Source organism: Ceratosolen solmsi, unplaced genomic scaffold (assembly GCF_000503995.2).
Source record: "Ceratosolen solmsi marchali unplaced genomic scaffold, CerSol_1.0 scaffold6, whole genome shotgun sequence".
Taxonomy (NCBI): Eukaryota; Metazoa; Arthropoda; class Insecta; order Hymenoptera; family Agaonidae; genus Ceratosolen; species Ceratosolen solmsi.
In genome coordinates, this window is record NW_011948414.1 from 15,811,725 (window position 1) to 15,821,749 (window position 10,025).

Consider the following 10,025-nt stretch of genomic DNA (forward strand, 5'->3'; position numbering starts at 1 on the left):
TAATACATAAGAGCATACAGCATTGTGACATTCAAATGACTAAATCCTTTTAAAATCAAAAAATTGATCCAATATTTATAATAAAACATTTTCTATACAATTATTTTTCACAAAACACTATACACATTCACTTAGAATTCGTGCATTCGGTATAATAATACTAATGATAATCAATATATAAATATATGAAGCAATCATATATTAAGATATAAATGAGATTATGGCCTATACGATATACTTTATCATTCAGAACTCACGAAAGCAACGAACGATAGAGAAAATCTCTTCAAATGCGTTTATTAATATCTGCAGAGAGTGTATAGGATGAATAAATATTCAATACAGACGTGCAAGTGGTCCTTCCTTCCTTTCCAGGAGGCAAAGAATCTTTTAACTTAATTAATATCAAATGGAGATCTTCTGGTATGATGGATGTAAAAACGAGAATGCCAAGAAGAAGAAATCCATTGCCATTGGCTAGTAGGAGGAAAAAATTGTTCTATTAGTGCTAAAGGTACCACCTTGGATCATTATTCCCCATAAATTATCAAATTATCAGCTGATCTAAATACGTGAAAGTAACTGTTCATTTATGTTACTATATTCAATCACTACGTATTTCAAATTTCTTATCAAAATTAAAATTATACACAAAATTATATACCCTAAAATTTCATTTGTAAACCTAAAATATATTTATATGCACAATACAATTTTATTGTGATTCTCTAATTCATATAATATTTTTTTTAAAGCAATAACGATTACCGATGTACTTATCGTACAAATATTAAATTACACGTTAATACTAATATATATATATATATATTATAATTTCGCATTTTTCATATTCATAGATTCAATTCTATTTAATTTGTACAAATTGAAATCGATATTTTAGTATAAATTTTATATATCGTATTATTGACATGTGTACATTAATTTTTTCAAGTAAATATTATGTTGCGACACATTACCAAATTTATTATTTTTTTCAACTTATTCTTGAAATTATTCATTTTTCAGCCAAATTAAAATCTTCAGTGACAAGCAATATGAACTATTTCTTGACACCCTGTCCGCATAATGATAAACATCTTTATTTCTATCAATAGATAAAATTACAAATTAAATCATCGAATCAAAGGGTAAGAGAACCCGTTAATTAAAATCTTAAATTCTGATATTATTAATCATTTTTCGTTATATTATTAAAATTTAAAGGATAATTTTCCCACAAAAATATGTCAGAGCTAAACAAAATTTAAACATTATTCGTATTCATCTTATAAATAACATATAAATGTACGTATAAACATATAAATATATGTATAAATATGTATAAATATGTACATATAAACATATAAATTTATATGTATGTGTAAACATATAAACATATATTAGTTGAATATGTAATTATTTTTAAATGATGTCCGTAAAAGTATAAAATTGAGTTAAAATTTGTTAAACTGAATGCTCATAGAATTTCAAACAAATTTCATATAAAATGTTGCGTTTAATGCATTCTTGTAGTAAATAAATATTTTATTTTTTTAAGAAACAAAATCAATTATATAGTCAGAAAACATAAAGATATAATTTTCAATGTCAAGGTTTAATTCGTATCTAAATCGAATACATTTCAAGAGATTTCGATAATATAAAATAATTTAAAGTGAGCAATTCAGCTTTTTATTAAACAGTAAAAATGACAAATTTTCTGAACTCAACATTATTAATTTATTTTCTATCTGCTTATGCCATTGCTCTACATTATATATATATATATATATATATATATATATATATATATATACTCATATAAATATGCGAATAAACATACACATATATTTAATTCAATGTTAAAGGAAATCAAAGTAAAGATTAAAAAAATTTTTTATAAATATGCAAAAAAAAAAAAATCAAAATCTATTCAAATATCTAATTGTTCCAATTTATTTTTACAATACCGTGAATTAGCTTTTGTGACATGTAATTGTATAGAAGTGAAGAAATTAATTGAATTGACGAAATGGGTCAGTAGATCACTAGGCTTTTTTAAGTACATACGCTTTTCCAACAATCCAACAATCCACATTCTTCATTTTCAATTTATTTTACATAAATCATTAATTTTTCTTATTATTAAATATGTATAAGTAAACATTATGACTTTTTTAATTTTTGAAATTTAATAAACAACGTCTGGTCTGTATTATTACAGAATTAGGGTATTCGATATGATAATTAAAATTGTATTGTAATTTTCAGCCTTGTTACTACTAAAATTAGTCTGATTCCCATATACTCATAATTCTTTACTGTTATTCGATTTTATTAACAATAAACATTCCAACAAATTCACTTATATTCTGTAATACATTTTATACTTTAACAATTAAAAAACTGAATTTTACTCTATAACGACGTTCTTTATAAGTCTTCGTATAAAATTAGAAATATTTATACCAAAATTTTATAATCTCATAATTATTAATTTATAGTGATAATGAATTTTAAATTATATTTATATTTAGTAATTTTTAATTTATTATATATTAAGAACAAAGATGTTTATGTTACATATTACAAACAATTATAATAAAATAATGAATTATTAAAAAGATACGTTAATTGTTTTTAAAAACTGAATAAAAAAAAAAAACATCTTTAAATCTTGAATTTTTGAAATTTATCTATCCAACTTAGTATTTAATCTCACAAAAAATCATAGTATATTGCATATAACTCAGCAAAGGTTCTAAATAATAATAATCGATATACGATAATTAAAAGAATGTAAAATTAAAAGTAAATAATACTTATTAATAAAGTTATTTGTCGTGAAAAATAATAAGAAGAACTTATTTCGATTATTATTCATTATGCAAACTATGAAAAATATTTTTCTATAATTATACTGATTTTTTATTGCTGATTTATTTAAAATGTCTTATTAATTTAATTTTATATTTTTATCTTTCTTAATCTTACCAAAGTGAGCGTCATTAAAGTTTATTGTACTGTTTACTATAAACGAATTTAATAAAGATGGGAATAAAAATTTTAATTTAATAATGCAATGAAGCACAGGATATATAAAATTCATTTGTTTATAATATTTTCAACGTACTCAAACAACTTTGTAAAGAAGAAACCTAAATATGCGCCAATTACATAAAAAAATCAGCTTTTCGCATTGTGAAAGATCTTTTCGTTATAGATTCTAGTGTAACTTTTAAGCTTGTATAGTATCTCACTCGCACCATTGCAAATCTAATTATTTCTCTTGCATTCGTATATTTGTTCCCGCTCAGTCTTTCTCTACTTTTTTTTTTTTTTTTATATGGTTGATTCTTTCTCCCCCTCCCCATACCCCTCCTTCTCTATCTATCTATCTATATGTAGTTTTTCAATAATTCTAACAGTACTAAAATAGTTTCTGTTCTATTTCTTTTATAATTATAATCTTTTGCATTGCTTATGTTGGTGAAAGTTTATAAGTTTTTAGTAACTAACCTAATAATATAGCTTCGATAGGATATCGAGAAAGAATGCAATGACGACCAGACTGCATTAAAGTGAATTGAAATTTATGGTTACAAAATATAATTAAGAAAAAAATATTTTAAAGAAAATATCGATCTTTGTTAGCTCAATATGGATAGGATCTTTGATAATATGACATTCATATTATAATAATAGCGTAATGTGTATTTTAATATTTTTGCTGAATATTCTTTTCTGTACTCATAATAGTATATTAACAACACTATTTGATGGAATAATTATTGCAAATGAAAATTTAAAAAGATTTGTAAAATGAAAACTTTGTAATGATTTTTGAGTATGATTTTTCTTATGTTATAACAAAGAAAGAAATTGTTTGTTAATATTACCTTGTTTTACACTCTGATTCACTTCTAATTATTATACAATATTTTTTTATACAGGACCGATCAACAATTTTATAAAGGTAATACATAGAGCTTAACGCATAAATTTCGCATATATAAAACAGGAGATAAAAAATAAAGAGTGCGCATGTAATTTTTACTTCGCTTGAATGTACTAGGCGAACTTGTAATACACAAATCGCGAAGCGAGTATCCTTTGCCCCTGAATGCATAATACACAATATACACTTCTGCTAAGTGCATCATCATTCATAAAGGAATTAATCGTTAATGCTTTTATTCTCTCTTTAAAATTTTATTTAGTATAAAGATTTTAGTCCAGTCGCATGCTCTTTTCAAAATTAACTTATTGATTGTGTCAATTTACTTTAATTTAAATGAATCGACTCGGTCGTTTGCAAAGTAAATGAGCTTTTTATAAATAACGTTTCCCTTCATCCAATATCTTGTATGTATAACCTTAAAAATAATATTTATATTTCAAATAATAAGTGAATGTATCAAATTATCATATACTCGAGCTAATATTTCTTGTTTATTGGAATAATTTTACCATGATGTATTTCAATTATAATTAATATATTATCGATTTATATATAATCGATATTAAAATAAGTTTAAACGAAATACAAGAAAAAAAAAAAAAAAAAAATTATCGTACAAAAATACACAGTCATTACCCATGAATATTACTTAAAATAATAATAATTTAATTTAATGCCAATGTAATGATAAAATATTAAATGTACCTTTAATGATTTAATGACAATAAAATTGCTTCGAGTGTTCGAATTATAAATTTTGAAAACAGATGAAAGCTAATTAAGGGAATTAAAATAATTATGAAGAGATATACTTATACATCTGCATTGTTACAAATTTTTTTTTATTTAATACTTTTTATTCTATGATTTTGGACAGATAAGAAGAAAACTTTCTAGATCGAGTAATAAACAATAATATCTATTTTTAAGAAAGAATGTTTAAAAACAACGATAAATACATATAAAAATAAAGTAAGAATAATGATTCATCTAAATACTTTGGAATAAAGCATTTATGTGTTTACTATATTTATTAATACAACAATAATATAACGAAATTCTCGTCAAAATATGTAACAATAAAAGTGGACACTTTGAAAAGAAATTAATTTAGCCAACGAACCCAAATTCCTTTTCCCTTAACTCGTCCTGATCATATGATTACGAGGCATATTCTTGCACCTGTTTTGTCCAGCAATAATCATGAATAAATGACTTATATGGCATTGTAAGGAGTCGAGGAGTAGACAGGAGGCAAGTTAGAAGCGCGCGCAAATTAGACAGAAATATAAGAGAACATAATAGAGGAAAGAGCCGCTGCGGTCCTGGGATAAGTGGAATACTTGAAGAGAGAGAGAGAGAGAGAGAGAGAGAGAGAGAGAGAGAGAGAGACAGAGAGAGCAAGGAGTCAATGTAGCTTTAGACTCTCGCATATTTAGGAAAAAACGCCGTAGGTTTCGGAAGCGAAGTAGTGCACTCGTGACCTAGACATATAATTAAGGCTCGATGTCTGTTGCTTGGTAATCGAAGGTTCGACTCTCTGAGCGAAAGAGCTATGAGAGGGGCAAACGAAAGTGAGACGGCCCAAGATGGGAAGGAGCGACGAAGGAGGTAGGACGTAGGAGGTGGTAGTTGGTTGGAGGAAGAGGAGGAAGAGGAGGAAGAGGAGGAGGAGGAGGAGGAGGAGGAGGAGGATGAGGTGAGAGAAAGAGAGAAAGAGAGAGAGAGAGAGAGAGAGAGAGAGCGATCGTTATAATAGATGTGCATCACGTAAAACCCTGAAAGATTCTCGCAAAATTCGGGGCCTCTTGTTCGCGTTGGCGCGCCGCTTCAGACCAGCGCGCACCATCACCTTTTTTCAGCTCGAGGCGTTCCTACGTGTGCAGTTACTCACCACGGTTTTTCGAACTCTTACACTCAAAAGCTTGACACTCACCGGTGCTCTTATGAACTCCATCGATACCAACAAAATCAGGATTTTCGGAAATGCATACGAAGAATGTCAATCAGCTCGAGGTGAGTGCTTTCTTCGCGTCATTGGCTTAGATCTAGTTTTCTCATTTTCTCATTCTCAAAAAAAAAAAATAAGAAATTTCTAATTACGCAGTTACATTATTATCCATCAGATAATTGTATAGCTAATTATTCCCTTTATTTCTTTTTTTCTCTTTTTGTTTCTTATTGTTAATTATCTACAGTAATTTTGTGCGAATATTTTCAAGAAATATTCCTTTTTAAAATTCTTATCTTATAAAGTAAGATTATCAATTATTATGAAGTAATTGTATAAGCGTTTAAAAGAAGGATATTTAAAACACACGAACGTATTCTATCTTGTTTACTAAAATTTTTATCGTATCACCATAATGACATATATCATATACATTTATATAAATTGATAACTATTAAACTATACAACTTTTCAAAAAAAAAAAAACTAACTAATCGACAGAATCGAGTGAACAAAGTTAAATTTATTATACAAATAAATGTCTAGATTTACAAAATAATATACTATGTATACATCAAAAGTATTATTATTTAAATATAATACTATTTAATACAACACCAATTACTTTGTAAAAGAACAGTTATTTAAAAAATATTGAAAATTATGTTAACTCATAACAATCGACTCGAATATATACAATAAAAAATATATATATATCGATGACTTTATTACTTAAATAATCCAAAGATTTATAATGTTATTAAAATTAGTCATTCAATTTTATTAATATTATGATTCTTTAGAATAATATAAAAATGGAACTAATTTGTAAATATATTTATGAATTAATAAACAGCATTCTAATTAATATGAAATATAAAAATAAAAGACATAAAATTGAGCTTTTTTTTTATATATTATGTTTATAATAAAATCATTATTACATTAATAGACAATACAAATAGTAATAATATACTATTAAACTAAACAATACATAAGATATCAATTAACCTAAATAATTAATAATAATACTTCAAACATTAATTTTTAAAGAAAAGATTATTAATTGTTATAAAAAGAAAAAAATTTATGAAATTTAACTATGAAATTTCTCTCGTCTTTAAAAAAATTTTATTTTATATATTTTTACGAAAAACAAAATAACTTTGAAACAAATGCAAAAAGGGGACTTGTAGATAGCAGTAACATTTACAAAAATATTTTGGCTTCCCATCCCGGATATCGCGGTTTCCGATCGATCGGTTACATCTTTTCCTTAAAATATAACCTACAAACTATGTATTTATTAAGAAACGTATTCACATAATGTATTTTTAATATTGTAAACTAACAAATTTATTAATTAAATAATCATAATATCTATGGGAACAATGAGATCTGAACAAAACTACCTACAATTTTAAAAATAATTTTTTAATAATTTTAAATGTTTATTATAAAAATTTACTTTCCATTATTTATAAATTCTTTATTTTTACAAATAAACATATATAGTAATTCTTTTACGTATTGTTAAACATGAAATCTCAACATTTTTAAATTACTTAAAACTTATGTAACATTTATTTTAATTTAACTTTAAAATGTTGCCATTTATATTAAAAATTATTGAATATGTTAGATTAAATAATATGAATATTATTTTTATTATTCATTGTAAATTAAAAATTCTATATAAATAATAAAAAATAACTCATCATAATGAACATCTCGTGTTGCTAAAGTTTCGATTATTATTTATAATTGCAACATTAAATTAATAACTTCTTCATTTAATTTTGTTATTTATTTATGAAAAAATGATTTAATTCTGTTTTATTTGTAGAAAACTGAAACCAAAACAATTAGGAAGATAAGTAATATAGACTCAAGTAAGTATAATATTCACGTCACTTTCAATTTAACCATTGATAAATAAAGCGTTTATTGTAAAGTGAGTAAAATGTAATTATTTAGAAGTGTAAGAGACATTCGATTATAATTTCTTATAATTATTTATAAAGACGTTTCTCTGTTTTCACTTTACAAATTGTACTTTAAAAACTATATAATATCAATAAATCTATCGTTTTATTTAGCGTAAATTATATATAATTCTTTAATAGTAAAACTCAATTGTTTTGCTCTCGTGCAATTAATTATACAAATTATACAAATTATATAAATGTATATTTGATAGAAAATACCGGACTATTCGTCAAATTCAATTATGTACTGCTACAATATTTTTAAATGTTATTTAAATAGAATGAATATCGACCAAGATAATGTTATTCATTATTATTGTAATTTAAAATTATACATCCGTTACAACAATAAATATAATTACTTTGAACTTTTAGCGATTAAACTTTGAACTTTAAATTGAAAAAATAATGCCTAAACGTGAATTCTCATGCAGAAGTTACAATTGCCTTCTATACAATTCTTAAAAAAAGATATTTAAAATTATGAAAACCTTTTTCATTAGCAAAATATTTTTAACCATTATTTCAAGATATTCTATTTTCATTCTACTTTTAGTGCAAAATAACATCAAAATGTCTACATCCATATACAAGACTTGTCGAAATTAAATAATATCATTTTATATTATAATAATACTTTAACTGAATTAATTTTTACTATGTAATAATGAAAATTAATAATAAACAATTATATTATATTAAAATGGTAACGAAGAATATAATGTCCTACGATGAAATTGTTATACTATTTAACATTGGCCAAATTTGAAAAGCTATGATAACTCGAAATAAGCAACGAATATTATTATTAATTTTCTAAAATATGCATAATATTTTTATACATAGATATTGGAGGAAATTACATTTCACTTAAGTTTTAAAATTCATCGAGTCTCTATTTGCTAACATTGTCATCAAATTCATCAACGAATTAATCATGAGCCCGAAGACAGGGGATTTTCTATTTAAGTGATCATTCCTTATTTTACATATATATTTAACTTTATCTATATTATTGTGATTTATAATGTTGAAACTCATTATAGAAATAAAATCCATTTGCATAAATAATCAAATATTGCATTTATTTTATAATATTTTATAGTGCGCAAACTATAATTAATAAAAGTGTGTGAAAAGTAATGACAATGCCAAAGAATATTTAGAGTATTCGTTATCTCCCCATCTTCAATGTAATTTAATAAAAAAATCCAACATTAAGAAATATTATAAAAGTATGACCTAAACAAAATAATTATTCATTTATTAAGTAAAAATGACGCTTGTAATTTTTTATATTGAATTATACAATTTTCTGAATGTTGAGGGTTGAAAAATAGTTGTAGAAGAAAGAAAGATCTAATTAGCCATAAAGGAGTCGTATGAAATTTTTTGCGTACTTTCAATATCATTAAATTGTTAAATAATCATCTAATGCAAAATACCAGCCCGAGACGACATTGGGCACAAATAATAAAAGATCATATTTGGCATTAATTTTTAATACATTCAGTTTTTTTTTTTTGTTTTTTTTGTTTTTTTTTTTTGTTTTACTTTCTCACTTTCAATATTAGTATATTAATGACATCATAAAAACTGCTTTGCACCTCGATTCTTTCATTATTTCGAATATTGCGATAACCAGTGATTAATAAAAAGGAAAAAATAAAAAATATTTACAAACATGCTACGACAACATTTACTCAGAATACAATAGGCTAGTAAAATATAAAAATGACTAAGAAAATGTTCCAACTACCTTAGCTCGAAATCGTGCGCTATTTTCAAATTTCGATCCAACTTTTCCAAATAAGTCGACGATTTTAATCAGCATCTGAAGAAAAGAGCAAGGTAGAGGCTGAGAGCATAAGATAAACAGCAGAGGAGATAGATATTCATATGTACAAGCAGGTGATTGTATTTTCAAATATCGAGATTGAAAAAAAAAAAAGAAAAAAAATGGATTTTTACTTGGCAGAATGTTCGGAGGTGAGAAAGTACAGGACGCGGTACTTGGATTAAGATTCTCCTTTTACACATGCGAGGCTCGCACTTTGCCGTCGTCGAGTGCCATCCGAGACTCTCCCCCAAGTATACGGGTCGGTCGCGTACACAGGTGAAAAGA